We start from the raw sequence: 27,656 nt of genomic DNA, 5'->3' as shown, positions 1-27,656 counted from the left end.
GGAACTATAAACTAAAATAGACTCTTCTCTAAGTTGTCTTGGATACTGTGCCTTATCATAGCAACGGAAAAGCAGTTACTACATGGAGGAAGTGTGCTCAGCCTCAGCTCCAGTTCTCAACATTAGAGGCATGGCATGTCCACTCTGTCCATATGGGATCACCACTCAGAGAAGAGGTCTAGTTCTACCTGGGCACTGAGGATGGTAGCTCTTAAGGTATTGAGGAAACCTTTCTTCCCCTTCCCAGGGAGGAGAATTCAGGGGGGGGGGGGCGGGCAGGGAATAGAAGCCACACTTTCCCTAAGGCCACACCTCATTCTCCCTTTCTGCACCTTCAAACTGATTCTTGGCACCTTTGTAGAAGACCACAAAGAAGAAGTATCTCGATGAGCAGATGATGTCCAAAACCAAGGACGCTACACCCATAGAGCAACGGCCTTTCACTGTGGAGACACAGCTGCAGAGATGTAAACCGAAACAACATTCAAGCCCACTCTCCTTAGTCTCAGACTCAAAAGACTAGATATTCAAGAACCCCAACTCAATCTGAAGCCTTAAATTCAATTTGTCTTCTCAAAGACAAGTCAAATGTTAAATTTTTCTCTTTTAAAAAGAATCCTGAAGCTGGGCATGGTGGCACACGCCTTTAGTCCCAGCACTCAGGAGGCAGAGGCACGCAGATCGCTGTGAGTTCAAGGCCAGCCCTGGTCTACAAAGTGAGTCTAGGACAGGCAAAGCTACACAGAGAAACCCTGTCTTAAAAACAAAAATAAATAAACAAACAAACAAAAACAACAACAACAACAAAATAATCCTGATTTTATAAAAATCCAACTGTCTCCTTTATTCTCAAAGCATATGGGACCTTAATGCTGCAAAGATCTACATTGGCATTCATAGCTCTTAGAAAGGCAAATTCTAACAGGTGTGGTCATCATTTTTTACAGAAACTAAGTTAAAAGAGCAAGAGTCCTCCATCAGCTCCATCCATGTAATGGTGCGACACAATGTAGAAGAGGGACTGCCCACCCATTCCTTCAGTTCCCACTGTTCAGCCCTAGCTGACTCACAGAGAGAATCCAGCAAAAGTCATGACACTAAGAACTACCTACGTTCATAATGACTTGGCAATTAGGCTCAATAGTCAGCTAATAAAGCCAGCTATTATGTTGATATATTAATGCATTTGTCTATCTCTATATTTGTACATGAATGTATCAAACAATGGGGACAAGGGGGTTAGACATAGTCTATGTCACAAAAAGGAGTTAAATCCGCTTACGGACTCCTGGCTATTCTCTGCTTCCTCCTTCCTTTCTATGCAGCAGCCGCAGCATACCTGGATGCACGCCTGGGGATCTCTAAGAGCATTGGAGGAGGGAGGAAATGGTATTAGATAAGGATGGAAGGTAGGCAGCAGAGGAGGCCAGGCTCTGAAGGACTTAGCCAAACCTTTCTATTCATTATAAGAACAAAATCAAGCCACCGAGACGGGTTTGGGAAGTCAGTCCACGATACAATTTACATGATATGAAAATCACTCTGCTTAACTGGCTGGTGGGTCTATGCTTTATGCCTTTGATGGATATCAAGCTCCTGCAGAGCGGTACTTAGCTGTGTCCATTTAACGTCCTCATTGGCAGAACCAATGACTCTGAGAGTGTTGTATATATCCAAGCATCAAAGATGCCTCCAAATACAGGTTGCTGGGCCCCACAGAGAGTTCCTGAATCACTATATCCATGACTCTGAGGGTTTACAGATCTAAGGCTGCTGGTCCAGGCATTGTGCCTGAGTTAATTCTATTGCATACATTAGTCAATGAAATGCCGTGAAGACTCTATAGACAGAACAATAGGGCTAAGCAGTGGTTTGAGCGTGATCAAGACCAGGTGTAACTGGTTCTAACGATTCCTCTTCTTTTCCAGCTTACTCTCTTTGTCAAGTTCTATGATGGTAACAACAAGAGGACCAATGCACCCCACCCAGAAGCATTCTGAAAGGAAACATAATAGTGGTTACACAAGACAAGACACTTCAGAGGCTGCACTGCCTACCTTAATTATATATTAAATGCCACTCATAGACATTTGCAAAAGAATGTGATTTATTTGTGTAGGCAGTTATTAACTGATTCAATCTAGAGAGGATATGAGATGATGATCCATCCCTTGGTACTATTCCAAAACTAACAGTCAAATTAAACTTTCCTTAGAACTCAGGAATAAAGACCAGCATGGCCCATGCTATTGGATTCAAAGTACATGGTGTTTGTGGACACACAAACCATATAACAAAGCGGATGCAAACTTTTTCCTAGGAGGGAAATTTAGAATGTCAAACTTAGGGGCTTATTTCATTAAGACATACAATCTCATGAATGGAAAGTAAATGAGACTTAGAATATGAAGACATTCAAGGGACATAACCAAGTACTATAAGGAGAAGCAGGACGCAGGCTGTCACCCAAGAAACCACAGCCCAGAACCTGTGGCCTCTGTGGGTTTACTCTGTTCTGTGTTGTGAGGCTGTGCTTTCCACATGGAAAGGGTTGACCTACTCAGAAATGGTTACTCAGACATTTTGGAGTTTGGGGGTTCGGTAGGAAGCCTCTTGGCTGAGGCTCAAAGTCTCCTGGGTCCATGTTTTTCTTAGGGAAGAAGCTGGTTAGACATGTTTCAGGCTTGGGCAAGGCTGCACTTAAACAGAAAAGGGTGTTCCTGTGTGAAATTACATCTACTCAACAGTAACTCAGGATCTCTCCACTCTGAGGTCATTTGGGATGGGGGTGGAAGGTTGAAACAAACAAACAAAAAAAGGCCTTGGAAAGAAAATAATCAATGTTGCACTCGCCAAATAGCACCTTCAAGTGACCCTCCTCTCTGTCCCCATATCCTGATGCATAAGCAGAGCACAGCTACCACAGGGCTGCTGCGATATTTCACAGCATGTATTTGCTGGGCCTGGGCCCATGGTCCATGCTGATTGGAATCATGGAACAGTCTGGCTATGGATTAAATATTAAAATAGAGTATAATCCCTATACTGCAGCAAAAATAAATAAATAAATAAATAAATAAATAATGAAGTACATATGAGCCCCCAAATCCAAGGTCATTATTTGGTCTCTCTTAATCCCAGCACTCTACATTAATTGCAGTTACCCACCTCCAAAAGGGTAAAAGTAAACACTGGACCCGCTCTGATGTTACAATGCCACCGGCTCCTCCCCGCTGTCTCCCTCCTCCTCTTCTTCTTTACAGACAGGTAAAGTTGGATCTCTTGAAGGAACTGGGGGCTCCCACTCTAGGCAAAGGTTGGACAGGTGATCAATGTACAGCATGAGATTTGGCTGGGCCTACACGTGCCTCCGACAGAGCTGGATCATCTAGGGCAATGAGAATTGTAAGCGAAAAGAGAGCAGTATTAACAGCATGGGTTGGGAAATCGCGGGCGGCACACACAGCTCCCCCAGGACCCACAGCAAGCATCCTTCTCCTCATTCGTTCACTCTACACATTCAATCACCATGCCAGGCTCTGGGTAGAGAGAGGAATGAGGGATACACACAGAGGCACTGCCCTTGTGGAGTTTCTGGGGGGTACTGAGGAGACATTGAGGCAAGCTTGCTAGGGAAGACAAAGGCAGCCTGTCCAGATTCAGAGAGGTGTGTAAGTGGTCAGGGCAGGTGTCCCAGAAGTGACATTTAATATCAAACCTGAGACATAAAGGATTAGGGTGGGGGAGCATGTATAGAATTCCTGAGGTGAAGAGCAGGGAAGCAAGGGTGGGACCCAGAAAGGTCTTCTCCATCTTCTCCAGCCCACAAGTCAACACCCATCTGGAGCATCCGGATTTGGCATCTGCTGTCCTCACCATGAGGTGTTCCCCATAAGGCAGTTTCATTTCTACCTCTGGTAGGATCTCACCAAAGCAAACGTCTTAGGAAGCCTCTGGATCTATAAAGTGAAAAGAAGTCTGCAGTGGAGTTCACCTAAGGAAGGTAAGCTTCACTTGAGGTTGTTGGTTTTAAAGGTCTGACTCGGAAGCTCCAAGGGTTCCCCCCTTTGGTTCTTCTACTGTGCTCCCACTCTTCTTCCCAAGTGCCTGGGAAGGGGGCAGAGGGAGTATTTTGTGCCTCCAAGATTTGGTGTTTTTCATCTCTAAAACCTGGTCACAGGCATAACACTTGCCTTCGGCAATTACGAGAAACTGGATAGCTGATGAAGCCAGTGTTGTCAGGGGCCTCCATGTGGGGAACAAAACGAAACAAAACACAACAAAAGCTTGTGAAAGTCTCAGTAGCTTGAATGTTGCCCTAGGCTTCTACCTGTTATGGCTGCCCTAGGGTTCTTGTGCATGTGCCTTATGAAAGAAACCATTGTAAGGTCAGTTTAAGAAAAGGCAACTAGTCCCCTGGTCCTCATACCAGAAGCAAACAGCCCAGAGTGACTTTCCTTTACATTCTAATGTCATCATAAAACATGGGCCTTGAAATCATCCCTGATTGAACTCAGAAAGAAACAAAGCCCTCACTTCTGAGGAGGAGAGCAGGCAGCTACTTTAGAGACAAAGAAAGGATGTCTTTTTAACCTATGACAACACAAATTTGTTTGGGTTTGCCCTCCACTAAGTAAGTAAGCAATTAGGTTTTTTCCAATAAAAATATCCCTGTGCGTGTGCAAACACCAGAGGCAATCATATAATTACCCTGCCCAATCAGATTCAATTGCTGACAGTTGAGTTCCCACTGCTCATTAACTTCAGATGGTAAGGAGGTCTTACGGAAGCTCTTGTCTCCTTACAAAGGCTCCTATACACAGGCGCAGGGCTGGCACTACCTCACGCAGGGTAATCACCCCTAAGCCACCAGTGCCAAGGCAAGCCCACTTTGGCTTTCCTCTGGCCAAAAAAAAAAAAGTTAGAGAACTTTGAAGACCCACTGGTTCAAATGCCCTGGCTTCATTTGGGGGACCTCACTGCTAAATATGAGTAACCTTTCACCCCCACACTTTAAGTGGCATAATTACATAATTAAAACCAATTATGTCATTTAACAGAGACGTTTTCAAGCCAATTACCTCAATCACTGACCTCAGAAGATTTCCCACACTGACCTGTGACAATGAAGAGTGGGATAAATTTAGACACTGGCTTCCGAACGAACCCTGGTGCAGCTGTTTGGGCGAGTGGGAGCCAGTTCAGATGCTTCTAAACTGTAGAAACTGGATGGAGTTGACTTGGTCTAACGTCACCAACATTATGTGTTTGCACAGTCCTTCTTATATCCTAACAAAGTTGATCATTGATGTTTTACCGCTCTGCGACATGTGGCTGAGAGGGGAGAAGATTGAGGACATTCATAACTGACCTAGGCAACCAGTTGACTCCAGTGGTGGGGTGAGCCCTTTGGTAAGTCTTTGGGCTGTAGAACCCATATTTTCTAGCAGCAAGTGTGTGTGTGTGTGTGTGTGTGTGTGTGTGTGTGTGTGTGTGTGTGTGTGTGTAGGAAGCTGTATTTATTCTGCTAGGCACCTCCTTCTCTCTTTTTGACTATCTCACCCCAACTACCCTTTCAAGGCACACACATGCCAGGCTTTCAGCCCACATGTATCCATTGACATTCCATTCCAGCTGGTGGATATGACACACCTAGATCATAGCATTCTTCCAGCCTCCCCACTGGTTCAGGGATGAGCACATGATCCCAAGCCAACGGGACACATGGAGCCTTTGCTGGGGGTCTTGGCAAAGAGGCTCACTCTTGCTCACAGTACTTGCATGGGAGAAGAAGAAAGCACTGGTGTTCAGTGGTCCTCTTTGCCCCAGTATGAGAATGAGAAAATGGAGACAAGAGACAGAGGAAGAACTTGGTTCTACAAAACAGCCCCCATGAATCAATTCACACAGACATTTAGAAAACTGGCCAGTTCTGAAACACAGCAGAGAAACGATGAGGGCTCTCATGACCTACGGTTTGGACACACTTGCTAGCAAGGATGAGGACAGGAGTAATGGAGCATGGCTATGGGCAAGAGTCTTGCCCCCCTACTCGCAGCATGGCTAAACACCGCCAGTTTCTGAGTTATTTAAAGAACATACCATTTTATGGGCAGGAAGAAAGACTTTAATCTGTGAGATGATTTTTATCACAAACTAAACATCCTTGTAACTTTTTGGTCCTCTGCTTTTGTCAAAGTTGTCTCTCCTTAGAGTTAAGGCAGCTGTTGTTGCTGAGAAGACCTCCCTTGACTGTGCGCTTTGCCCAGCTCTGTGGTACCCCTGTTCTCACTAATGCCTGGATCCATATGGGAAAAAAGAAGAACTCAGGACACTGAATTAATTAAAAAAAAAAAAAAAAAAAAAGCAGCATTTTCTCCCTCTTTTTCCTCAGACCATGAGGAAAAGAAAAATGAGCAAAAAGTGCTTAAATGTCAGGGTATCATGTTAATGAAACAAGAACATTATGTGCTCTGAGGATCACTGTATACATTGGGTTGAACCAGCATCCTCAGCCACCCACCAGATGCCAGGATCACCCATTTCTCAGCTTGAGACAATTGACAATATCAGCAAACATGGCCGAACACCCAATGACGGGGGCCAGGAACTATACAGGTTGAGAGCTCCTGCTTTAGTGTAACATTTGGACAATGACTGGATCTCACCCGTAGCATCTTTGAGAACATGGTATCTTGTAGAACTGTGGTCTCAGTGAGAGGGAAATACTTTACAGAAACCATGTCAAATAGCCCTGGGGTGAGGTAACAAAAAACAAAAAACAACAAAAAAACAAAACAACACCACCCCCCCAAAAAAAACAAAACAAAAACCCAAGTCAGCCATACTGTTATCTATTACAGGCATGGGGCCTCGAAGACTTGCTGAGTCATTCCAGAACAAGAGTGGAGGGAAAATGTTCCTAATAGAAACCGTATTGCCTAAGCCCTGAGAGGAAATGGGCACGGAGAGGAGGAGGACACAGAAACAAAGGCCAGGCCTCTGTGTGGTGAGCTACAAAATGAGCATTTGGCTTCTTCGCTGGGAAAGAAAACAGAACTTTAAGATTATTGCCATACTCTTTACACTCAGGTTTGACCGAAACCATGAAAGTGGGGGTGGGCGGTACAGAAATGGTCCTATCAACAAAGGCCTAAACGTCACCCACTTTATAGAAAGGAAAGAAAGAAAAGAGGAGGCCAAACCTAGCTTGACTAAACACCTCGTTTATTTGGACACATGTGGGAGAAGACATTTAAAAGTAGCAAAACGGATGATTGTGTAGAATTCTTTCCTAAGAGAGGCACCTGGCTGTGCTGTAACATAAGTGATGAGAGGAGACTGGTCCAGGTGCCTTCCACACAAAGGTCTGAGTGAAAAAAAAAAAAAAAAAAAAAAAAGAAAGAAAGAAAGAAAAAGAAAAAAGGCAGGATTCACTGAGCTAATGCACCCTGCATATCAGACGTTTACATCACGGTTCACAGCAGTAGCAAAATTACAGTTATGAAGTAGCAACAAAATGATTTTATGGTTGGGGGCACCACAACATAAGGAGCTGTATTAAAGGGTCGCAGCATCCGAGAACCACCGTTATAGCAGAAGCCACAGTGGCTCTCACATGTCCCTTCCAGAGGCTAGTGATTAACTCTAAAGGAGCTAGGCCTCAAGCTTAAAGAGTCTCACAGGCACACTCTGTTCTTGTACACCAGTGCGCGAGCGTGTGTGTGTGTGTGTGTGTGTGTGTGTGTGTTTACTTTTTATGTGAATGAGTGTTTTGCCTAAAGGTATGTATGTGCGCCACATATGTGCCTGGTACCCGAGGAGGAGGGTGTTCAGACCCCTTCAAACCGGAGTTACAGACTGCTATTAGTCCCCATGTGGGAACTGGGAAGTGAACCGCAGTTCTTCTCAAACAGAACATGCTTTTAACCTCTGAGACATCTCTCCAGCCCCCCCCCCCCCGGGGAAAAATACTTCTTTATTGGTAGCCAACCCATATTTTCCCTTCCCAAGGACTCTACTGAAAAACTATTTGTTGTCAATCTGAAATCAAGATATAACCAGATGTCCCACACTTTGGAATTTCTTTTTACTATTATTATTATTATTATTATTATTATTATTATTATTATTATTATTAATTTTATTATTATTATTATTGTCTATTCTATGGTTGTGGACATTTTCAATTTAATTTAGGTCCTGGTACATACTAGGCAATTGCTCCAACACTCCCAAGCCCTCCTATTCTTGCTAAATCTGGCAATCCTAATCCAAGACCAAAGTAGAATTAACCCAAGAAATGATTGTTCATGGCTCAGAATGAAATGGGGCATTATAAAGAAACCTGAGCTATTTCAATAGATTTGAAGCATCTGGGCTCTAAGACAGTCAGAACCTGGCTCTGGTTAGAACTGAGCTGCAGAGATAACTCAGGGAATTCAGTACCCAATTGCTGTTTTACAAGCAAGCCTGGGACTTTAGGCACTCAGAGGATTATATGCTACATTTGCCTTGAAAGGTTAAAGTGGATGTAATTGTTAACCTTGCAGCTCACCATCAGAACTGGAAAAGTGACTTTTAGGGGCACAAATTATAGGGAAATCATTCTTGACCCTTTTGCGGGAGGGTCACAAACTTCTTTGAACACATTTTGTAAAAGCTGTGGACCTTCTCTGTAGAAAAGTTCTTATATACACATTTACAGTCCTTTGCAGAGTACTTTTTTGGGGCAGGAAGATCTTCCATAGCTCCTATGATATTCACGGGCCATTTAGGGGTCCAGGAGACTTCCAGTGGGACAATAAGAACTCTTAAGTTTTCTGCCTCAGTTTTCTCTCTCATGTGTGGGTGGGAAGGGAAGAGGCTGGGGTCACAGCGAGGAAGTGTAAAGCAAGAAGACGTGGTTGGGTGCTGTGGGCTACCGTCAGTAGAGCAATGGTGAAACTCGCTGGGCTCCAGGACTCCCGGTTCATCGGTGGGGAATGAATAGGCCAGCATGACTGTTTGCACAGGTCATGTCCTTCCGACCCAGTGCCAGGTTTCTGGGAAAGGGCTCTCTTAGGTTCTGGAGCCCTGCCCAAGATTTTGTATTAAAAAAAGAAAGAAAGAAAGAAAGAAAGAAAGAAAGAAAGAAAGAAAGAAAGAAAAGAAAAAAGTTTGAAAACACTGGCTATGTGGTGACCGAAGTCAACAAAGCGCTCTTAGTTCTAAATCATCTGATTATCTGATCCTGGATTCTGTAGCACAGAGGTCAGGAAGCAGTTGGGGAGGTTCTGGGACATTCTTCTTTGAGTCTAAGAGAAAACATTTGGCAGGGACAGAAGAGAATGGCATCCCAGCCTGACCACTTTCCCATTCGCCCTGGCTTTCTTCTCGCCAGCTGCTCCCCCTTTTCCTTCTCAGGGAAAGCTGTCTACTGCTCCAAACTGCCCACTGTTCCTCCAACGCAACACAAAACATTTTCTTTCAGTTTTATGAAGTGGATTTTCTTCTGGGTAACCAAGGTGACCCCAACACGGGCTGTTGTATTAGTGGTTAACAGCCTCAGTGGCAAAGGACAGGTGTGTGTGGCCAGCTTGGAGCCTCATAACACCCCAAAGCTACCTAGAAGTTAAACCCTGGTAGTTTTTAAGAAGAGAAAAGCCAGTGGGCAGGGCGGCAGTTAAATAAATGTCTTAAACAACTTTATTCTCACAGCCAGTGTAAGGAGTCTATATTCATACTGAATTGATGAGGTTAATCACATAGCCTCCAATTGAAGCTAACCAAGAAATAATGCATGTTTTGGTTACTTTTTTTTTCCTCAAAAACAATCTACCACTTTAAGGAAGTTTATAATGTCCACTGATGTGAACCATAAGACTAATTTGAATGTTTATTGATGCTCTAAAACATCTAAGAAAATGCAGTGTGTTCACGGTTAACGCCTCAGAGGAAAATAAAGTACTTTGTTTTTCAGGTTGTATCTTCATCCGAGCCTGGTTCCTGAAACTGCATGAGAAAGGCATACCCTCTGCTCTTACTTGTCAAAGGGTACTTGTGGCCTCCTGGGACAGGCACGCTGGTAAGTAATGCTCTACACTTTGTGTTAAGACTTGAGGAGAGAAAAAAAGGGAGAGAGAGCTCGTGTAAATTACAGACAAAGTTGACAAATTTCACGGCTTAGTCATGGTTAGCATATCGGATTTCAGGGTTTGACAGAGATTAACAAGAAAATCATATTAGACTTACAACTATTAGTTGATTCTTGGGTGTTTGGTAAAGAAACTCCATGTTCTTCAAAATCCCACTGACCGTTCAGGACCCCTTTTGTCTTTCCTGCCACGGATGCCCACCCGCTGCCAGGCCAGAGGGAGCAAATGGGGGCTCCCAAGTTCCTGAGTTATCTCCTAGTCAAGGCAGGGACCAGCCAGGACTCAGCAGGGCCTGAGAGGAGCTCTCAGCCTCCGTGGAATAAGGCAACGTTTAGCATTTGCAACCCCAGTTCATAGGACAGTAGGGATTTAAAAAGCTGCCTGTTGGTACAGCTTGTAAGTCTGCCTAAGCGCATGGTGCCGGGGAGGGAAATGAAGTATCACTTTCTTCTAACTATGATATCTGAAAAGTAAGTTTCCTATCTTTATGAGGCCATTCAGTTGCAGCCTTGCTGTTAGAAGTGGCATGGAGGCAGGGACTTCAAAAAGCCTGCTGCCTGCCATTTGGCCTCAGGGCAATGCATATCCTCTTTCTGCTAAAAGGCTTGCTTGCCTGTCGGCTTTGCATAAAAGATGCCAATTTGTCAGCCATTTGCTTTTCTTCTCTCTCTGGAGTCCTCTCCTAAGGAGAATTTCCCTACACCTCTGTCTTCAAAATGGCATGTCCCGTGAGCAGCTAGAAATCCATTCTCTGTGTGTCTCAGACCCATTTCCTTCCCAGGCTCTTCTCCTGGGTCTTGGAGGATGTCCTTAATCAGAACCACATTACTCAGCTAGAGGAAGTCCTCCAGCAGAGGCTGGCAAGACTCGATGGCAAATTAGTTTCAGAACGTGGAGGGTCACATTGGGAATAAAAGGCTCAGTTATCTATTGCGTTTTCTTTAGTTGAGAGAACTAAGGCAGGGTGCCAATTCTGAAGAAACACACATTTGAATAAGGGGTGGCAGCTTGAGAGAGGAGCCCTCAGCTGCAGAAACTACAGTCCTCACAACCAGGTAGCTTGGGCAGGGGTAAAGATTTGCTCTCTAAACAGGGTTTTTATACTTTAGTAGTACCCCACATGGGTAAGATTAGAAAATAGCTATTTTCCTTTTTATTTTCCCCATTGTAATTGTCACATGACTATGTGTTTACACACACACACACACACACACACACACACACACACACACACAGGCACATCTGAGACATACATCTGTGCATCAGATAAAACACATTTAAATAAAAAAAGCTACTGATGCTTGTCTCCCATGCCATGATAAGCACTTTGCACATTCAGTCTCTCAAATCAGCATGGAAGAGGCCATCTTTGTCCTTATTTGATAAAGACTGAAATTGACTCCACCCACAAAGTTAGGCAGAGAGCCCAAGATCAAACTCAAAAGTACCTGCTTCCTTCAACCAGTCAGTGTGTGTATGTGTGTGTGTGTGTGTGTTGGGTGTGGGTGGTTTGCTTTGTTTGTTTGTTTGTTTTTTCTTTCTTCCCTTTTTAAATTTCTTTTTCTTTCTTTTTTTTGGGGGGGGGGTGTGTGTTTATGATAAATGAGATTTTTCTATGCATGTACATGTATGTGAGGCCGTGTGTGTGTGTGTGTGTGTGTGTGTGTGTGTGTGTGTGTATACATTTATATAGGTGCATATGGAGAGCAGAGGCTAACAGTGGATGTCTTTGATTGTTCTCCACCTTGATTTCTTAAATTTTATTTTCTGTTTGCAAGTGCATGTGCATGGGAATGTGGTCACGTGTCTGCCATCATGAATGTGTGGAAGTCAGAGGATAATCTGTCCTTCTACCGTGTGGGTTCCTAGAATTGAACCCAGGCCATCAAGCTTTTTGGCAAGGATCTTTCCCACTGAGCTGTCTCACTGCCCGTCCACCTTACATTTCTGAGACCTGGCTGGCCAGTGCATCTCAGGGACTCACTTGTCTGTGCCTTTCCTGTAAAGGGAATTCAGACAGATACTACTGTGCTGCACTTTTTATGTGGCGCTGGGGACCTGAGCCAGTCCTCACCCTCGCCTAGCACACACAATACTCACCGAGCTACCTCCTACGCTCTTACACTACTGAGTCTGTCTAGCTGTGGCCATGCATATGGCTTCCATGAAGGAGTACCCATGTTGATACTGAAAACAGAATCCGATTTCAAGGCTGGGTTTGCGGAAGCTGCCATGTCGTTTGGGTAAAGCATGAGTGTTAATCAGGTGTAAACTGTAGGTGAATGCAAGGCCTTCCTCACAGGAATGAGGGCTACAGGTGGTGGGCAAGATGGAGGGAGGAGAGAGAAGGGGTTTAGAATGCCAACATTCCTTTCATGAAGCTTTCCAAGTCCAGCTTGGCTGGAGAGATGGAGGAGAACCAGAGTGCCGGGTGCTCTGTGGAACTCTGCCCCCCACCCACTTGCAAAGCACTGGCACTCCTGGATCATGACTCTGTGTGTGTGTGTGTGTGTGTGTGTGTGTGTGTGCACACGCGTGTGCGCTCCAGAGGCAGTGGGGGGTGGGTGGGTGGGTGGAGAACATTCCAGGGCTCCAGGGCACCCCCCCTTCACTAACACCTTGGGGCAGCAAACAATTAGAATGAACTTTTTCATCAAACGTTCCTCCATAAAACCATTTCCCAGGAAATGGAACACAGCACGGAACCAGCAGGCTGCATTTTCCACCAACAATGAGCATTGTGGGGAACAGGTACTATATTTAAATGATTTTCCTCCAGCTTTCTGCCAAGTCTGTCTTTCAAGGAGACCTACCTTGCTGTGCCGAGGTCTCCTTCCCCTCTGGCCATCAGGCTTGGAATAGGGAATAGGCCCCTGTCTCTTCAACACCCATGTGTAAAACACCAATAAACAAACCAGCAAAGACCTACAGGCCTAATTGCCTTTTAACTCCACCAAGATGATAAACTCCCAGAGCAAGAAGGAAAGCCTCCCAGGGATTTAACAAGTTTATCTGTGGCCACTTGAACGTTTTCTGTCTGCCTACACTTCAGAGAATTCACTAATAAAAAGAAAAAAGGGCTGGGGCTCAAACCCTTCAATGACTAAGAAATCTCAGATTTAAAACGTATGGCCAGCAAAAAATTAAGCCATTAGCCAAGCTCTGGGTATTTGGAAAGGCTGAAGCAAGGACGGCAGGGCTGCTCACCCCCAGCCCTGGTAATCCCTCTTCGCTGACTGAAGACACCAGTCTCACCTGCAAAGAATGCCAAGTCTTCTCACAAGCAAATGGTGGTTTCCCTCTGATGTCTCTAAAGTCAAGGGAATGTAGTGACAGGTGAGAAAGGAAGCCCATAGTGGTGATGGGGGAGGGTCCCCAGTGCCCTGTTTGCTTCCACAAGGCCATCTCCTTGAGGGGTTTTGTTAGTTTCACTTAGTGGCTGTTTCTGTTAATTTACAACACACTACCCAGAAAGCAACAAACAAACAAAACCCCAAGCATTCTGCACTTTCTGGAGTTAAGCTGAAAGAAGTCAAACAGAGCTAAAAAAGACTTACTTTCAAGCAAATAGAAAGCCAGGCCACACTTGGGAGACCGGAAGTGAGGGCGTGGCCTCCCTGGGGAGCCAGCTCATGAGGGTTACCTTTATCAATGTGAAATTTCACTTTGTGACTTTATTCTAAAGAAATCGATAGGATAATGATAAGCGCGGTGGCCCACGCCTATAATCCCAGCACTTGGGGAGGCAGAGGCAGGTGGACCGCTGTGAGTTCAAGGCCAGCCTGGTCTACAAAAGTAGTCCAAGACACAGAGAAACCCTGGCTTAAAAAAAAAAAAAAAAAAAAAAAAAAGTATAAATAAAGGTTAAGCACAAGGAACTTCAGGAGTCTAACTGGAAGCATTTTAACAAATCACTTAGGGCTGGATGGATCATTGCTGATTACGCTGGAGGCACACATCAGTGTGGAAAGGCATTTCATCAGACAAGATATAGAAGACTATGGCGCACGCCTTTAATCCCAGCACTTGGGAGGCAGAGGCAGGAGGATCGCTGTGAGTTCGAGGCCAGCCTGGTCTACAAAGTGAGTCCAGGATGGCCAAGGCTACACAGAGAAACCCTGTCTAGAAAAACCAAAAAAAAAAAAAAAAAAAAAAGAAGACTAGAAAAACCACCTAGTTCACTGAATTGTTAGCAATCTATGTGTGGATTTGAGGGGCTTTTACATTTTCTTACATAGACTTGATTAATTGCTAACTGATTAACTTTTGCAATGTTGGGCTAGGCAAACACTCTGCCACTAACTTATTTAAAATATCTTATTAATTTGTGGGGGGGGAGGGGGAAGGGGAGGAGGAGGGGAAGAGAGGGAGGAAGGGAGGGAGGGAGGGATGAAGGGAGAGGAAAGTGGACGTGCACCTAGAGGTCACAGGAGAACTTGTGGGAATTGGTTCCTTCTTCTTACCACGTAGGCTGCAATGATCACACAGGTCTTGAGGGTTGGCAACCAACACCTTTACCTGTTAAGTCATCTCTCCAGCTCCAAAAATGTGAACTTTTTAATAATAAAGGTATATAGTCTGCTGGTTAGTTTTATACCAACTTGACACATGCTATAGTCATTAAGAGGCGGGTACCTCGACTGAGAAAATGCCTCTGTAAGACTGAGCTGAACATTTTCTTAATTAGTGATGGATGTGGAAGGACTCAGCCCATAGCTTGGGCTGGTGGTCCTGGGTTCTATAAGAAAGCAGGCTGATCAAACCATGGTGAGCAAGCCAGTGAACAACTCCCTCCTCAGCCTCTGCAGCAGCTCCTGCCTCCAGGATCCTGCTGTGTTTGAGTTCCTGTCTTGGCTTCCCTCAATGATGGACCATGACATGGAAGTGTAAGCCAAATAAATAAACCCTTTCACTGTCCAGTTGCTTTTAGTCATGCTGTTTCATCAGAGCAATAGTAACCCTAAGACTTCAGAAATCAGTTAGAAAACTAAATCCATCCCCCAAAAAGCAAACAAAAAAAGACCCACTCCATCCCCCTATAATACCCTAACCACACCCCTCTCTACACAGCACCACCATTTTCCCAAGCAACAGGAAGAGAAGTCAGGGGAGGACTGCTCTTCCTTTTATCCCAGAGACATGGACATGAGACACACGTGGTAACATATGACTTTAGTTGGAATGTACTCTCCAGTGAAATGAGTGAAATAAACTACATGGCGGCACCAGCCGTAGCCGTAGCAGTGACTATCCTGGGTAGCCCCTGACCCTTCCATCAGGAGCCGAATGCCCTCGGCTCCTTTCCCACAAAGACCTGCTTCCTTTCCTCAGGCCGGAGCAACCCTAGAGAAGGGGAGATTGCCAAGTGAAAAACCTGGTGCGCTGTTTTTCTATTAAAACCTTGTCCACGTTTTTCCTATTGGAACCTGGAAACAGGACAAATTCTGAAGGGATCCAAAGGAATTTCTTTAGAAAAGAATTCTGTTAACACCAAAAGCTCCCCAAGCGCCACACAAAGCAAATGCTAGACTTCATTAGGCTGAAATGTACAAGCCGGGGTTCCAACCCAAAACGATCTGTCCTTCAGAGCAGGCCAGGCTGCAGCAGGGCTTAGACATTTGCACACTGATCCTCTCACATGCCTGCATCTCCCTGCTTCATCGTTTCATAATCAGGTCCAGATTTCCTATTGCTCCCATAGTGTGAGCCATGGAGTTTTTGGGTCTGGGAGATGTACTGTTGAAGGGTATGCAAGTACACAGGAAATCTGGACGAAAATGTACTCCCAACCAAAGTTAGGGTTCACACCCCTGAGAAGGAACAAATGGAGCACAGGACTTGGAACCTAACTGGTCCCAAGAAACCAACTGTTAGAGCATGGATGTCCGTGTGCGGAGGACTTCGTAAGCAGTTAGTGGAGTAAGCGGAAATTGAAAGGATCTGTCTTAGCACTAAGGCATCAGTATGTCTTGCCAGAGCCCTAGAATGATTACTAAAGGATCAGACTTATCGGGGGTAAACTTCACCCTCCAAAGTCCAAACACAAATGACCTCTCTGTGGATTTGAAGGACTACTCTTAAATTCATTTAAGGCAGTTTCCCGGCCTCACAGATGACAGTATCATACGGGTAACACGAGCTCTTCTTGGCCAAACAAGTGACAGTCACATCTGAAGCCTGTAAGTCAGGATTAGATTGTCTTTCACCTTGCAGACAGCTCCACTCCATTAGTCAGGGGTCCCCGGGGCAACAGTGTGCCTGACTGCTGGTAGCAAATGTATTTAAACTATGTGTTCTTTTATGGACTGGCTTTTTTTTTTTTTTTTTTTTTTTTCATTTCTGTCTTCTTCAAAGTGGGTATCCCTGCTTGATATATTGGCGCATCTCCTCTGATAAAATAAGTAGGAAGTTGTTCAAAATGTACAAACCGAAATTTGGCATTTCAGCTGCTTTTAAGGTTATGGAATGTGTTTGGATGCATAAACTCAGTTACAGTTCTGCCTTCAATTCCTCGTAGTCGGGCACCAGAGCCAGTGGGGCGGGCATTTTCTCATAGCCCACATGGCTCTTGGGACCGGCATCTACTTGTTTTTCACAGTGACTCCGCACATTCCAAGGGAGCCTGGGCATAAACACACAGGCTTTCACCCTCTAAGCCCGCTAGTCTATTTCCTCTGCACCCCATCATCCAAAACATCTCTTCTTCACAGGTATATGGTCTTGGATTTGTCACGCTGAATGTGAGACTTTACAAGGCCAATAAAAGGACAGCTGTACAGAGGGGCAATGGGTGGCTTTTACCAACTATGAAGCACCACTGCCCTTAACTCCCGAGGATCAGGAACTTGAAAGCACTGAGATCCACTTAGCTTGCTGTCTGTCGTAAAGTTAACACTAATCCGATTTCCCCCAGCTTGCAGCTCTGTCTTGAACCCTCAAGCTTCTCCTATGCAGACTTAACTGATGGAAGACTTGATTATCCCTTCTCAGGCCATAAATTCTAGATATTTATAACATAACTGTTGTCGTTTGGGTCAATTAAGATGCTTTTACTGGCCTGGAACGACTACCTATGGGGCTTGTCAAATACCCTGACAGTGGTTTATGACCCTGCATGGTGATTTTATCTTACAGGGATATGAAAGATGGCTGCATGCAAAAGCCACCAGGAAGCTCCTGGAGGGCTTTTCCTACTTCCTGATGACCATCCCCAGGCTCTCCCCTGTCTCCTTTCTCACTCACACAGAAACACAATTTGACTTTAAGCTCTCTCCTAGCCTTACTATCTTTGATCACCTTTTCTCCTCCGAAGACCTAAGAGGAAGAGATAACACCTCCTGAGACACTCTAGCATTCAAACACAAAACAAAACAAACACCTACATGGTGGGCTGCTAAGCCCCTAGCTAGGAAATGCTGGGCTTCCCAGTGCCCAACATGTCTCTGACAAGAGTGCTTACTTTGACTTTTCATGTGGGGCAAACACTCTCTCATGAAAAGCAGAATGGATGACAACAAAGAATGGAATTTATTAGGGGATTTCATCCAGACAGGTTGTAGCTTCTGCCTTTGTGGGATATCACATCCTGCTGTGTCTTCCTTTAAAGGAGCCCCTAGGCCCTGGGATAGGCCAGGGATAGGCCAGGGAGGTCAAGGAAATGTAGGTGGGAGGGAGGTGCAGGGCGGGAGGGGGGGGGAGGGAGACATATTCATAATTACTATGCAAAATGTTAACAGGCTCCAGGAGAGCTAAGTACACAAACGCTGGCTGAAGGCACTGAAAAGTGACTTTGCTTCTTTAGCGAGAGGAGATGCCAGGGGTGGTTGCTTGAGAAGTGTTTCTTCTAGTTTGAGCTTCAGAACTGCAGGGAGACAGGTAGGCCGACTGACTGGAAGAGTATTTCCAGCAGGCAAAGAAAAAGCAGAGGATGGATTGGAGGAGACAGGATGTGTGGGGACTTCCCACAGCACTTCAGACCACTGGTCATCGGAGGAGTGAGCCGAGGCCAAAGGGATACTGCAACACACTGTAACCCTCTGCCGTGAGCTTTCTCCTTCCTCAGTCACAGGGGATGAGGCACAATGGCTCTCCCCAAAGCCAACTGGATGGATGGGTGAGAACCACGGCCCCATGCCCGTCTGCTCCGTACCCTCATCCGCACCCTTTCAAACCCCAGGCAAACTTGACAAGCATCACTCTCAACAGTCACACTTCCTGGCCTTAGAGAACACTTCAACCGCTATTATCAAGACCACATTATTTGTAGAAGCCATGTGGAGCATCCCTAGCTTCACCTGGTAGACATACAACATGCTGGCACCATGCAGGACACTGTTGTGGGGATAAATCGGAAAGGTGCTGGTGGGAGGCATGGCTTCAAAGCGCATCGTGGTTCTGAGGTACTCAGTGTTATAAGATGGATTTTAAGTTAAATGGCCTTTAATTTTCTTGTTTTTTTTCCCCCACCCCCTAACATATCTGATGATATAGCTTTATTTGAAATGAAACACCAGGAACAAATATCTACCACAAAAGGAAGATAGCCTGTGGAAAATACATCACAGCGTGTAAAAGTCTACATCACAGATAATGCAAGCTACGGACTAACATTAATTTCCCCAGACTCGCTGCTTAAATATGCCATGTTAACCCAGGGCCAGGAAGTGACAACATGGCTCAAAAGGCCACAAGCCACCAAATGACAAAAGTTAATTTTCAAAAATATTATGGAAGTGTTTACTGGTATTAACAATATAAAACATTCGGCTTTGTTTGTTTATACTCTATTTTGTTCCAAAAAGGATTAAAGCATCTACAACCAAATAGAAGAGGCTCATGTTTCTAAGGAAGGGGAGGGAGAACGGGAAGGAGGGCTGGAGCTACATCCACTGTGCCAACGCCAGGCTGGTTCTGAATGGGACACGGACAGCACTCATATAAACATGGAAAGCTTTTAAAACCCAACATCAACACCCAGCTCTCCAGCTCTTCTAGCACAAAGGGCGGTGCAGAGTGCACTCCTGCCCAAAGTCTAGGAACAAAAGACTTCACTTTCTCTCACTTGTTCCCAAGGCTCAGGTGCAAAACGCCACAGAGTACAGGGGTCAAAGTTCCTCTGCCTACTTCATGCTGGGGTGTGGGAGAAGACCCTTTGGCCTCCTCCTCTTACAGATGAAGCTAAGGTCAGTCTTTGTGCTCGGGGGTGTTGTGAAGATTCTAGAAAGTAAGACAGGTAACAGTGCGCATGCCCAGTACCTGTGCGCATGCCCACTACCTGTGCAATGCTCCATGACCAGCAGCTGTGTTATATCCTAGTTCTCTCCAAAGAACGCCAGAAGAACAGCGTGCCAAGTATCGCCTTATCGTAAAATCCCATGCAAGATCACACAAGAAACTCTAGAAGAACTAAGAGGAAGGTCTGAGGAATACTGGCCTCCAAAGTCTCAGAAAATCGAACGAGGACTCCTTGAGCTTCTAGAGGTCTTCAGAGGGAGACAAGGCCAGCTTCAAAGACTTAGAGGAGGTTCCCTAGGAAGCAGTTCTAAACTTAGTTCCAGAGAGGGAGTTAGGGAGATAATAAGGGCATTTCGGATAATGGCAAGCCATAATCACAAGGACTTGTAAAATGCAATGAATACTATTTTTAGAAGAGGAATAAAAGACCTCATTATCTGGGAGTGGTAGAGAATTCATTTTAAAAAAAATGTGCAGGGAACCCATGTAGAAGGGCACTGGAGACGGAACCTAAGGAACTGGAATCAGGAAAGGGACTAGCGGGTTGTCACAACTTGCTGGGGCCTGTGGATTAGAAGGACTCCCAGAGTTGTGAGTCAGGGGAACTGCCCCCCAGAAGCTGGAGGTATGTGGGTCACCCTAGAACTATGCTAAGACAGACAGGAAGTAGTGGCTGGAAGAGGCACTCTGTGGGGAAAAAAAAAAGCCCGGCTGACTTCCGGTGGTCATGAGACAGGAAGGCTAGCTACACAGAAGCCAGGTGGAGGCTGCTGGCTCTGACGCTCTTCTGTTTGGCCACCCATCAGCTTTCGCTTGGGGCACTGACTCATTGTAAGCACAGTTTCCCCCATGCAGAATGGGACTCAAGGGTGCTTTACCTCATGTGGACTTTTGCTGGGCTCATCCTAAAGTGGGCAAAAATTGTTGACTCTCTTGGTAGTTTTGGTATCACAAGTGACCAACCTTTGTCACTCAAAGTCAAATGGAGACCCACTGACTGCGTCCCTATGTCACTCATCTAGCCTACTAGCATCTCTTCCTGGATGTGTCTTACTGAAAATATAAGGCTCAAGGAAAATGGCGATGGTTTGTTTCATTGAAAAGAAACAGTAAGTTGCTTTTTAAGAAAAATAAGTAAAAGCCAGTCCTTCTGCCTTATTTCCTAGGAGCAGGGAGAGAGAAGATGACTCAACATGTTGTACTAGTGATTACCTGCCCCCTCTAAGCCCTGTCAGCAACACAAAGGCTTAGTCTGAAGCTAAACCCAGGACACATTATCCCTCTAAGCCCACACCTTAACTCAAGGGGACTGACAGGCAAGTCTGCATTTCTCCAGGAGGTTGTGGTACGTTCTCTCGAGTTCCAGAGAATCTAAATCTAAACCTAAAGTGGACTTCTGCCTTAGTTACTGAAAAACATTTCTCATTCCTGTTCCGCACAGCCCATCTCTTACAGTTCAAACTGCAAAGATGAGCTGGGTCTAACCTGCTACATCTGGAATAAACAGGGATGTGGATGCCTGGGGAAATTCTTTCTTAGCATGCCTTTTTGATCCTTGAAAAATCATCACTGAGGGCCCTGAGCATACATGCCTTTGCCTCCCCATTAAGCTCCTGGTATTTTGAAACAACGTTTTGAGAAAACCCACATAATCCAAGGAGATCCGGCAAATGACCAACTGCTGACCACTGTCAGTACCTGAGCCTGGGAGTCAACAAGCATAAGGACTTTAGATGGTCCAAGAACACAGCGGGAGGGAAGCGCATTTGGGCACCTTCTCTGAGCCGGATGACGTGTCTTCCCTGAGAGCCCTGTAGCCCACCCAGACCCCGTGTGGCTTTTTTTTTTCATCTCTTACTTATGTAACAGAGGAATATTTTAATGTAACATTAGCTTTTATTAGCCAGCTTTGCTTTCTTGATGAATCAAACCTAAAGTCAGCAACTGTCTTGATTACAGAAGGAAATAGGTTTACAGGGCTTTCTGGATGGGTAGCACTGGAAAGGTAACCTCCCAAAGATGAATGGCATCAAAGAATTACTACTGTCATCAGGGGAGATCTCTGTTCACCCCTGCAGAAGCTCCACAGGCTCCCGTGATTTGCAATCGATGCAGGACAGCACAAACTGAAAGGTTCTTGTGCAGGGATTCTGCGTAACCTGTTCGAGCCAAGTGTCCTTGGGGAAGTAGCAGCAACTCTTGAGTCCCATGTTGTAGTCTCTGTCGTGAGACCTCTAGATGGGCACTGGGTTAATGTCTCTTTAGGAATCAGTCTACAAATACCCTCTATTGCTATCAATACAAAGTTTTAAAAAAAAATCCTATCTTTTTACCTCTCTCAAGTGTAGTTATTCACAACTATGGCTAAATTCTTTTGAATGGAGAAAATTTCTCTTAGCAACACAGGAACACATAGAAACTTGGGTTCAATTCCAATGCATTATCAGGTCACCTGTTTTAGGAGAACACTCCTCTCAAAGCACATTGGCCATTTGAGTGACCCAGTGCTGTCCCTTTATGAGGTAAAAGCTGTAAATTATCTAGATGAGTGAAAAGACAACATCTTAAAGTGCCAAAGCTGCAGGGCCACCAAGTGACTGGGCTAGCAAAGCTTCTGAGCCCAGCTAGTCCCCTGTTTTGAATCCTAACACATGTATTAAGTAACTTATACACAGAGCCATAAAACAACCAGTTGTATTGTCAGGTACTAGGCTCATACAGGTAGATGCTACAGAGCAGGCACTTACCTACTGAACACAGGTACCTATGTTGAAAAGTAATACTTCTCATGGTACTATGGAGAGTTCAAAACAGGGGACAGTGACAGAGAGGACCTGGAATCTGTGGATGGCCCTGGGTTGCTATGGTCTAGGTAGATCTCTTCAGGGAACAACAGATAAGCTGAGACGTACATGAGGAGAACCAGGAAGCATTTAGAGACAGAGGCTGTGGTGAGCTCAGGTGTAGCTGACTGGGAGATTCTAAGATGGTAAGAAGCAAAGGAAGTACATTGGCAGGAGGGCATAGAGCAAGCTGGAAGTCCAGGGCTCGGTGACAGGAGGGGAGGGGCACACATGGGTCCAGCTGAAAAGTCCCTGGCAAGCCAGAGTAAGGACTGTGGATTACTGAAAGGAAAAGGCTCCTGGAAATATGTAGACTCCCTTTTCTTAAGTATACTGTCAGCAAAGATGCTTTTTAATATTGCCTTTCTCTCACCAAGGAAAACAGAGCCTGACAAGCCAGGAAGAGTTTTCCTCAAAGACAGGGAAGATTACACGAGTACCTACTGTCCAATGAGCTGGGGGAAAGAATCGAGTTCTCCCAAATACTCAACATGTATCTCTAACCATCTAAGTCACTTCCACAGGGGCTTCTCAGAGAACAGGGATCTCCATAGTACATTCAATCAACATACAATCAACCTAGGTGGGCCCCACCCCCTTGGAGGCCACACCAACCTATGGGTTTAATACAAATATTTTTCTGCCACTGGGAAAAGCATAGGAAAAAAAAATAGATGTGCTACCTAAAAATTAGAGAGTGAGGAATACCCAGAGCATCGGTCTGGGATCTAGATAAGGCCGGAGAATCTAAGAATGGGAAGTCACGTAACACAAAGTAGAAAGAAGGAATTGCGGCAGTAATGATTGGTTTGGGTGAAAAAAAAAAAAAAAAAAAGGCTAGATGGAAAGAATTTGGAAGGTAAGAACTTCCAGATGGCCGTGCTGGTGAAGATAGCTATATATAGAGACAGAGGGGCTAATTAGTTCCTGGGCCGAGGCCCCAGTTTCTGTTGAGTGAGTGATTGTCTTGTGGTGGTTTAGTTCAATACACACCACATCGTGAGTAAATTAAGTATTTGAGGGTTTTTTTCCCCAAGCAATGGGAATTGCCCAACCTTAATATAATTAATTAAGAGTCAATGAATGTTTAATTTAGTTCTGGTGCTTGTAGCGGCAACACAATGAGCTCTTTGTCTTGGCCAAGGTTCCTAAATATTGGGAAGGGGAGAAAGGCTGGAAGAGAGCAAGAGTTAGTCAATCGTTTTTTCACCCCCACAAATACTTTGATGCACATACTCTGACTCACAGGCTGCCTCCCCAGTGGAACAGCCCATCCAGGGAAACCCAAGAGCTTGTCCCCCCAAGAAGGCTGTGGCGCTCTAGGAGGAAAGCTGCTGCCTCGTGCTTCTCTGCTGGCACCAAGAGTTACAAGTCACACTTTCAAATGCCAGTTTTGTCAGCTGTCTGGACCATCTTTACGCACAAATGCTCAAACTGCACTGTCATCTGATGAGTTCTTCGAGTCACACACAGTCAAAAGACAGTTGAGAAAAGCTAAGAGACCGAGACAGGGGGAGTCAGTGAAGAAATGGTCTTCACTAGGATGCTACGGCCCAATGAATGGCTTTTGGCTAGCCTCCAGCAGGTGACCGGAGAGAGAGGTGTGTGGAGTCTTATCACTGCAAAATCCCTGTTATTGGCTCTTGAGAAAATGCTACTAAAAACAACAGTACAAGGTGCTTCTACATGTGGTGTCTATCCTGTGTCAGCCCTATACATAGTAGTTTATTGACATCATCTCAGTCAGTGCTCACCACAACATGAGTCAGTCAGCACTGCTCTTACCACCCCCCACACCCCCACCCCCGAGTGAGCACATAGAAGCTGAAGCTTGAGCTTGTCTCAGAGCCAGCAAATGGAGGAAGCGGACTCACCACAAAAGATGCTTCATCTTGCAGGGTGCACTAACTTGCCTTCACACCTGATCCCTTGGGAGTTAGTCTCTCACTGGACTCTCACTAGAGACTATCAAACAGCTGAGTGGTTCTGTGGACACCAGGAGAAGAGGCTTAGTACTTTTTTTTTTTTTTTTTTTTTTTTTTTTTTTTTTTTAAATCCAGGGCTAGGCGCTGTTTCCATAGCAACCTGTAGGGCTGTGAAAGGTTAAGGATGATCCCTGGATCTGGGAGCCACTGGTTTCTCACCCACATCAAGTCGGCCTGAGAACTAACATGGCAGAGAAGGGAAGAAAGGAGAGCCAGGGTACAGAGAAAGACAAGGTTCAAGTCATTTCCCCTCTGGAATCTAGTCTCAATGCATTGCTGGAAAGCCCTGACACTGTAATGAGGACAGGTGGGAGGAGGTTGGGCAGGAAGGCCAATTGGTCCGCACTCTCTATTCTCCTAGTTTGGTTGAAGTGGCAGCACAAGGACATCCAGCTTGGCCCAGGGTTAATTCGTCTTTATTCCTGCCACACCCTGTAGGACAGTGGCTCTCAATCTTCCTAATTCTATGACCCTTTAATATAGCTCCTCATGTTCTGGTGACCCCCTTGATCATAAAGTTATTTTTGTTGCTACTTTATTACTGTAATTTTGCTACTGTTATGAGTCGTAATGTAAATATTTTGGGAGATGGAGGTTTGGTGAAGGGGGTCTCGACCCATTGGTTGAGAACCATGGCTGTATGAGTTGCCATCTTGAGATGGTTGCAAGTCTAACCCAGAACTTCATAGCAACACATCAACAGAAAGTGTAATTCATCTAAGTAAACATTGCACCACAGAGTTTAGAGGGAATTTAGGCAAAAGTAAGTTTTCCTCACTCATACAACTTGCAGCTAACATACTCAATGCAATTGCATAGAGGGGAAATAGAGAAAGAGAAGAGGGGATGATGGTTAGTTTCAATTCCCTACTAGTTAAAGGGCTTAAGAGTGATCCTGAGCTAGTGACCAGGATAGCCTTACGCACTCAAATTCTTAGCACGGCTCTTCCTCTTTTGCATTCTGTCCCCAGTGTTTCTGCACACCACTACTGCCCATCCGTTCTCTTTTCCAGCTAATCCAGACAGAATCCTTATTGCTCCCACATGCTAGGCCGTAGAAAGTGCAAGGTAATGAACGTTCCTTTTTCGTAGGCTTTAGGGCAAATATCCAATGAGGAGTACTTTGCCTGGCTCACAGAAGCACCCAGTGGATGCCTGCTTAAGATACTCACTGAGGAACTAAGCTAATACAGTCCAGGGAAGGACAGTGGGGAGCTGGTAACACTTCAACAGGCCCGAGAGCACTTGGTGCAGAGCAGGCACCCACAGCACTGATTAAAGAATGAATGGTGAAGTGCTGGGGCAGACAGCTAGAAGGAAACTCAACAAATTCTGCATGGCAGAGGGGGTGAGGCTTTCTAGGGCCACAAGGCTGCTGTGTCTGACAAGGCCTTGTAGGGGGTCTTGTCTTAGTTCAGGAGCTGTGATCCCAGGGCTCCGGGGTCAGAGGGACCTGAATAGGAATGCTGCTGTGCTCCCTAGTTACCATATACCACCCCCCACCCCCTACCCCCACACCCCCCTCACCCCCCCACCCCCCTCGGACAAGACAGTTACTTGTCTTTCTAAGAGGGCAAAATAAGAATCTCCCTCTCTAAATTGCTGGGAACATTAGAAATTGATAAAGTAGAAGAGGCGCCAGCAAATCCTAGCAGGAACTCCCGTCAGGCCTAACCACCACCCATCCATGCATCCTATTTGCCAGGCATTAGCTTAGCACTCTGGAAATGTCAACACTAGTGCTCACAATAGCCCTGTGAGTCAGGTACTGTTATCTCCTATTCTGCAGATAAGGAAAATGGGAGCAAAGAGGGTAAACAGCTAGTCAGAGTCACACAGCCAGGAAGTGGTCTAGCAGGGATTCCTACACAGGCGACCTGGACAGTATCTGTGCACTTAACCCCTGTGATGTGCTGGCTGCAGACAGAGAGGGAGGGAGGGAGGAAGGGAGGGGGGGAGGGAGGGAGGGAGAGAGCAAGAAGGAAAGAACAATGTTCTCGATGCTAATCAAACATGGTCCAAAACTCAAGGACAGTGTATGAGATAATGCATATTAATTAAACAACAAAGATGTGAATGTCAAAGTGGCCATATTAACATGACTGTCGTCCTAACAAGGTATAATTAAACCTATCTAAGTGGGGTGCTCCTTTCTAGACAGCCTTTCCCTACCTTGAAACTGACACTTTGCCATAATGACTTGACCATTTTGATAATTATATTTTTGTTCTTTAATTAATAGGATAAAAATGTATTTCTTATCACCATGAATGGGACCAGAACTTTATTTCATTTTTATTCATTTTAAATCCAGATTGTACCCTCCTCCCTCCTCTCCTCCTGGTCCTACCATTCCCCACTCTTCCTCCTATCCCTCTCCCCTACTCCTCTGAAAAGGGGAACCCACCACAGCACACTATGGCCATACCACCATACCACCATGAATGCGCCTGATCACATCTGTACCAGAACTTTTATGTGATATAATTTAATTCTGTAACAAGTCAACGTCGCTGTCCATGATTTGCTAATGATGTGCACTGAATTTCCTTCACTTCCCCACCTAGGCCTCTTCCCAGAGCCAACACTGAGCCTGCCTTCCTGGAGTTGCATAACCAAATTCTATAAGCAGAGGGAGCATGTCAAAGGAATGCTGGGTCTGAAGGAAAAGCCACAGTGCTAGTAGATCATGTAATATGGGATCGATTTGCTCATGCCATAAGGGAACTCTTCCTTGAGCAAACAGAGGGTGGGTGTGGTTTGGAGTAAAGATCCAGACAAGTAGAAGAAAGATCTCTAGACCTGGGTTCACCCTTACCTTGTCTGTGACGGCCTTCGTGGGCATTAAACACACCTAGACTCTCACATCCTTGCACCTTTCGGAGGGCAAGAAGCTCATGACCCTTTCAAAACAATAGTATTTTTTCACTAAGAGAGAGAGAGAGAGATCACAGGATGGAAAACAGTATCAGTTATATGATGATTCGTTTCACATTTTATCTATCATACCAAATATATGTTTGAAAAGCGCCCAGCACTCAAAGAAAGAATAAGCAGGCTACCAAGATGAGACTTGCTAGCCTAGGACCATATAGTGGGGGAGGAGGTCCCCCTCGGTCACAGACCTAGGGGAGGGGAATAGGGTGAAAGCAGGAGGGAGGAATGGGAGGATACAAGTGACGGGATAACAATTGAATTGTAATCTAAATAAATTAATTAAATAATAATAATAATAAAAGAAAAGTGACCAGCCGTTCTACATTACTTCATGTATCATCAGCCCACTGGACAGGCAGGCACATTTGGGCACTTGATAAAATAACCCCATGCGCCTTGCTTATTGGGACCTAAACCTCCCTTCACTGGGTTGAGCCCCTTAGGCTGGCTCCTATTCTACTTCCTAGCAAGAAACAGGTATTTAATGTAACATGTACTGATGGCACAGGTGCACACATGGC

General features: G+C 45.3%; 1 protein-coding gene across 4 annotated transcripts in view; it reads right to left on the bottom strand.

Moving 5' to 3' along the window:
- Erc2 (ELKS/RAB6-interacting/CAST family member 2) overlaps window positions 1-27,656 on the bottom strand; it is a 925,224-nt gene that overhangs the window by 87,084 nt on the left and 810,484 nt on the right. The window contains exon 20 of one of the 4 annotated variants that reach the window (XM_051140783.1): window positions 3,227-3,306. The exons of 2 other annotated variants lie outside the window; for them this stretch is intronic. The gene's annotated coding sequence lies outside the window, so the exon portion shown is untranslated. Of the gene's footprint in view, window positions 1-3,226; window positions 3,389-27,656 lie in introns of those variants that run through there. One more of the 4 variants, XM_051140775.1, reaches the window with a different exon arrangement.

The sequence above is a fragment of the Acomys russatus genome, chromosome 3 (genome assembly GCF_903995435.1).
Source record: "Acomys russatus chromosome 3, mAcoRus1.1, whole genome shotgun sequence".
In the NCBI taxonomy this organism is placed as follows: Eukaryota; Metazoa; Chordata; class Mammalia; order Rodentia; family Muridae; genus Acomys; species Acomys russatus.
The sequence above is the reverse complement of the archived record's forward strand: the minus strand, read 5'-3'. Positions and strand labels throughout refer to the sequence as shown.